The sequence below is a fragment of the Atta colombica genome, unplaced genomic scaffold (assembly GCF_001594045.1).
Source record: "Atta colombica isolate Treedump-2 unplaced genomic scaffold, Acol1.0 scaffold234, whole genome shotgun sequence".
Taxonomy (NCBI): Eukaryota; Metazoa; Arthropoda; class Insecta; order Hymenoptera; family Formicidae; genus Atta; species Atta colombica.
Window position 1 is genome coordinate 58,581 of NW_017259332.1, and position 6,696 is coordinate 65,276.

Genomic DNA, 6,696 nt, shown 5'->3' on the forward strand with positions numbered 1-6,696 from the left:
GTGATGAAAATTATTGGCCGGCCAAAAATCCAACTCCCGCGATTCTCAATTCTTCGCTGAGCCAAAAAAAATAGACATAGCCAAATTTCGCCGTATTACTTAACCAAGAATGTCTCGCGTGAACGTCTCTTAAGGTAATGGCTTATCATTACGCACACTTATCACAGTTGTACTATCGTTGGATTCAATATTATCGATACTTCCTCCGTATGTGAAACTTACTTTGGGATGAGTAAAATTCCCACAATCTTCTGATCCGACGCAACGAATTTGTTTAATGGCTCAAATTCGCTATTTTTTGGTGACTTATAGCATGCCGACTAGAGCTCTAAACATACCAGAATATCGCGATTCTTTTATTTGAATCGACTGCCGATCATTTTTCTATTAGCTATTTCGACCGCTATTTTAATGTAACGCGATCTATCGCTCTGTAAGTAAGTAATAAATAATATAAATGAGCTCGGTAAATAAGCCATATAAATAAATAGGAGTAAATTTAAAGAATAATAAGCTTATTTTTTTAATATAAATAAATAATAACCTAAACGAATAACAACGTGTCTTGTATTAAAAGTTAATTATGTATTCATATTTAGTAGAGAAAAATATAAAAGAAAAATAATTTTAGCAAACAAATTATGTGCATAGATTAAAGAAAATTGTAACTAGAGAATAAATATAAATGGTTTAAGAAATCATAATAATATAAAAATAGCTTTCATAATCTTCATTCGGACATATGTAATTGTCTAAAAAGGTGAAATCACACGATACTCGATTTTTTGAATGATAAGCATGCACGCATGCATGCATGCTGCTATGCTTGCTTTGATGCATACAGTATAACGTTTGACAAATAACTATGAAATTAGCAATTATTTCTTTTGATTGGTGCATGCAAGGAAGTAAGCTGTAAAGTAATCCATAATAAATATAAAAATCATGTAGGTATATGCAGCGTTCAATGCATGAACGAATTCTAGCATATATCAAAACAAGCATGATTGCATGCATGCTATCATTCAAGAAATCGAGCATCGTGTGAGTCCATATTTTACATGCGATAAATCAAAATATATATCTTTGCATATATTGCTTATTTGTTACAACGACACAATTTAGAAAACGAAGAAAATAAGTTATACCAGAAAATAAGTTTAATGTTTTGAATCTAATTAAAATTTTGGAATATTAATCTTAGATTACAATTTTGATATGATAACTAATTATTAAAGAATAAAAGTATGTTCTTTCTTTTTTTGTAAATTTTAATTCTTTTACTATAAAAATAATAATTTTTAAGTTGTCATTAGACAATATGATGCTTAATAATTCATCTGTCTTAACCTGTCTCTATGCAGTTAGGAAAACAAGAAATGCGAATTCCTAATAGTGCATTGTTTACATCAACCAAGTGATGCATTATTTACATCATTATACCGATCTCAGTTATAGAAACATTGCTTCCTTTCGATTTATAGGAAATTAGTGAAGTTTCTCGATTTAATTTTCTACTCCGCACCGTCGACATCACAATTATACTCGAAATCGCGCTTTTCACAGTGATTACCTATCCGGTTTTTAACGGCATTAAGAGATTATGCCTATAAACTTAAAAAAAAAACGCATTTTTAGATTTTCAATATTTTTCTTAAAGTATATTATTTTAAAAATATATATTTTTTGAAAAGTATTTTAAGTCATTTCGACAAACAAAAATTGACAAACTTTTATGCGAATTTAAGGTATACAGAATTGAACATGGAACAGGTATAAACCGTTACAAAGGCAGTCTCCTGCTACAGTAAATAACATTCTATATCAGTATAGTTTATACTTGTATTAATAAATATAAGTATAGGTATAATAAAGTATATAATAAAGTATATAGTAAATGTAATTAGTAAATTTAGCTTAAAACTTTAAACGCATTTTCCTCAAAATCGCATTTTCGAAAACCAAAATATTCCGACAGCTGCTGCATCAAATAAATTCAACTTTTGCTTACTCAATATATAAAAATCTAGTCTGTCTGATGGTGACTTTTTTGTTTTCGTTGAATAATTTATTTTTACAGATGAAAAACGAGAGATATTGTCGAAAATTATTTTAAATAAACTTTAATTTTAAACAAGTGCCATTTTGTCACAAATTAATCTTTCAAAATAATAAACAATTGGATACTAAATAATCTAGTATACCAACTAAATTTGGTCGAATTTTTTATTTAAAATGAACGATCTCAAAACTAGAGTGTCATTATAAAACGTCTTTAAAAAGAATTAATAAAAAAATGCCGCCGGCAGATAATTGATATCTTCTCCATTTATTTATAGTTTACTATAAAATAATTACTGCAGAATCCTTAAAATGTATATTTATAATTTCGAATATATGATTGTTTTTTTAAATCTTCAAATTTAAAAAAAATTCCAAAAATATTCTAATAGTCACGAGTAGACATAATCTCTTAAATTGTGGATAAAAGATGAAAATTTTATGTTGGTGAAAGAAAGTTAAGTATATTGTAATATAACAAGTGTACATTACTCGGCTACTAAGAACAGATTTAACAATGCATTCCATTTAAACAAACTTAATTAACGCTTTCATAAACAGATGTCGATTTTATTTTTGTAGTCGTTTCAATTGATATATTTTATCGAAAATCAGCGTTTGGGGAGTATCGACAAGAATAAAGATCATTGATTATACGCTAATTACAACGTAAAATAACTAGTTACATTTCTCCACAATATAAGAATCGCGATTTAATTGCGCCATCATGTCGGATTATTTCGAGGCAATTAGGTAAATCAATTATCATCGCTTAGAAGTTCTCTCGCATTCTCGCATATTTTAATTGTGACGTCATGTGCTGAGAAAACATCACAAATACCGAGATTACCGCATCGTATTTCTCGCTGAAAGCAAGTTTCGTGTTCACATCGAAGGTGACGAACATATTGATTTGAGTTTGGATGCTAATTGAGAAACACTATGCGACTATTACGAGTAAGAAATTTACGTTGCGTAATGAAACTCCGGTGTGTTCATTCGTGCTTTGACGTGATGTTACTCGCGGATGCCTCGATATTTTGTCTCCTACGTAACGAAAATCAATCAAAAGACGTGGAAATTATTTCGGTTTATTTCAAGTTTATTCGTCTTATTTCATTCGTCCGAAAGCGTGTTAAAAAATTATGGTAACGCAAGAATTAAAAAGCGTGTTTATTGACAAATGCTCACAGTCATAATCAAACGTTGTTATCGAAACACGCGATTAGTAGCCGTGTAATAAACTTCCTTGCATTTTGTATTCGTGTCAGATGGAAAACATACAGTGAAATCGAGCTTCATTTGATGCTCATAACGTTCGCGACCTATATTTGTTTTTGTAACATTGGGCGCGTTCAAGTCAACAAAGGCCAATGCTGATTCGATCCGTGATTGATTCTGCCATGTTGTTGTGAAACCGAATGTAAGAGTGAGAGAAGAATATGAGAGTAAAGGGTTGAATGAAAGGAATAGGAAACAAAGAATAAGAATTTCAACTTATCAGAAATCATGTATTGGAATACACATTCTGATAAATTAAATTTATTCCCTGTTCTTTGCATTGTGCGCATATTTCCAAGATCATGTGATTTCCGGTTTCACAACATTATGCTGAGCTTTAGCCGATCTTTATTTTTAGGCTCTCTAAGCTAGCCTGCTCGTCAAGCAAATGAATATGATCGGTTGTTGCTTGTAGAACCAATCAATTATATTCACTCGTTCGGCGATCAGCTTTGTCCGTTTTGAATGCACTCATTGGCTGCAAAAGAAGCAGCTTTGCAACTGTTATAAAATTCTTGAAGATGGTACACAGATACACTATTGGATACCGTTGGATATATAACAAAAGAGAATAAAATGATTCCATGAACATTGTGAGCTTCAAGTGGAACATCTCTTGCAGGAAAAAGTTTTGCTCTCATAAATGGACAACACGGTAATCATAATTAGTAGTAATATTAAGTCTGTTTTATATTTCTGTACTGAACTGCACTAGAATTCTCTTTCTCACTTTCACCAAATATCAAATATTACAGTGAGTGCAAAAAATATTCGTTCAAGGAATTTTTTTATAAAAGAAGCCTTATTTGTAGAAAACGTTAATTAGCAATTTTATACAATGAATACATTCTGTTCTAACATAAATAAACGAGATTCGCATGTATACCTGATTTTAGAAGCTAAATTTCTCTACTGTATACCTTTGAGCGTCCAAACAATACAATTTTTAATTTTTGCTTATTTTTAAGATGACGTTTTCTATAATTAATACACATGTAGTCAATACAGTTAATACAATACATATACAGTCTATTTTATTCTTTATATAAATAAATTGTTAATTATTCAGCAAGAAATAACCGTTAATTAGACATTAAATCAACATCAAATTAATGTGAAATCATCGGACTGATATCCATTCGACATCAATTCGATGAATCATTTCTCGTTAGATAATGTTTATCTTTTAAAAATAAGTTTTTTTTTTAATATTTTTTTCTATATGAATACCTTTTGCACTGTATTTAATTTTAAGTTCCAGAAATGTATACTAGGTCAGCCTCAGAAAACAGATCTATTTAATCAGTTCATATCACGGCAAATAAGACAATAAAGTTGAATCAGAAAAGAAGCGAATTTGATGACAATGAATTAGAAAATAATAGCTGATAACAACGTACAGCTGAGTATATCTATTTTTACGTGAGATCTCGTTACGCGGGATAAAAAGATAGAAATTATATTGAATTATATTGTTTCAGGATCAATTGATGGAAGTGTGTCAGTGTTGCACCAGTGATAATACGATGAGCAAATCCCAGCAAAATTTTAATAAATTATCAACAAAAATTTAATAAATAAATTACGAAAAAGCGAGTACGAACTCTAATATACGATTTCACATTCTTTAAAATATTTTACATATTTTTACTTTCGCATTAAAATTTTATAAAAACAACAGGTTTTTTAAATAATAGAAAATCGAAAAAATAATATTTGGATGTTAATACTTATTTTTTATTATTAAAACATGACGTTGATAAGAAAAAGCTCTTTTATTTGTAACATAATTTCGTTCATAAAAAATTTTAAAAAACATGATACTTTAATTAAATAGATAAAAAATTATTCTTTAAATAATAAACTTGGAATAATTAGAGGTTCAAATTAATTAGTAGATAAATTGTATAATTTTGATACATTAAATTATTTGATTCCTACTTGTTTAAAATTTAAACAAATAAAAGTAAGAATTAAACACGAAGTAGGCAAGGAACAAAATTAGTTAAGATGTTTTAATTTAAAAAATTTTAACATACAAATTTGAGAGAATAAAGTTTCTAAATACAAATCACACAAGAATGCATTAATTGAATGACAATTTCGCTAACATATTTTCCTCAATTCTCTGTGAATGAGATTATGTTACAAATGCGAGCTTTCTCTTATCAACATTTCATGTTTTAATAATAAATAATATATTTCAGCAATTAGATATTTTTTATTTGATATTATTTAATAAAACTTATTTTTGGTCATAATATTAATTGAACATAATTTCCCTGCTTTATATTTCATCAATAATTACATTAAACAAAGTTTACAGTAAATTAGTCAAATCTAAACGTGATAAATAAAGCAACTCTACGAATAAAGAATCTCTAAGAATAAAAGTTGTTGGTGCAACCAGATAGTCTCTATAAAATACAATAGTTCCATTTCGAGGGGCTATTATGCGCATATCTTCGATCTAGTCTGTTTCGCGAGTCTCTGCATTTCGTATCTTGCGTGTGAATATCGTGGACATTTGCCACGTGTCCCGTAATACTCTAACAGAGAAAAAGAGAGACAGAAAGAGAGTATATAACGCGTGATCTTCATTACGTTGCATGGTGGCCGAGTATTTTCTATTTTAACGATCAAGTATATCGCGTCCGGCAGGGACGGTTCAATGAACCCGCGACATAAAATCCATTTGCACCTCGAAGAAGAAAGATAAAAAGCAACAGAGGAAAAAATAAGAATAGGTAAAACATGCAGCATCGTGATAACCGCGGCATAATACACGCGTGCGTGCGTGCGTGCAGACGGCAGAAATTACTTTGCGTATCTTTCGCGAGGGTCATATCGTCGCTAGCCGGTCATATCTCGGTTTTACACGGATATATCCTCGAAGAACACGTGATGGACAATGCCAAATTTATAAGTTTGTCCAACGAACGAACGAGATACTCTTACGTCATCGATAAAATAATTTAGTTGCTAAAGAAATAATTTATTTAAAACATAGCAATGCGTCATAACGCCAGCGTTCTTTTTTGAACTTCTCAGGACATTTCGTATGTCAATGTGAAATAAAACTATAAATGCACATTCCAAACTGTACTCTTATTTAAATTGCATTTACAATACAATCTGCAATGTGCATTCATAGTTTTCACATTGATATACGAAATGTACCAAGAATGAAAAAATGCTGTCGTTATGACGCATTGCTATGCTTTAAATAAATTATTTTTGCGTCTCTCACCGTTAAGTATTTATTAAATGTTGGTAATTTAATGTGTACATGTTCTCTCTTTCTCTCTCTCTCTCTCTCTCTCTCTCTCTCTCTCTCTCTCTCTCTCTCTCTCT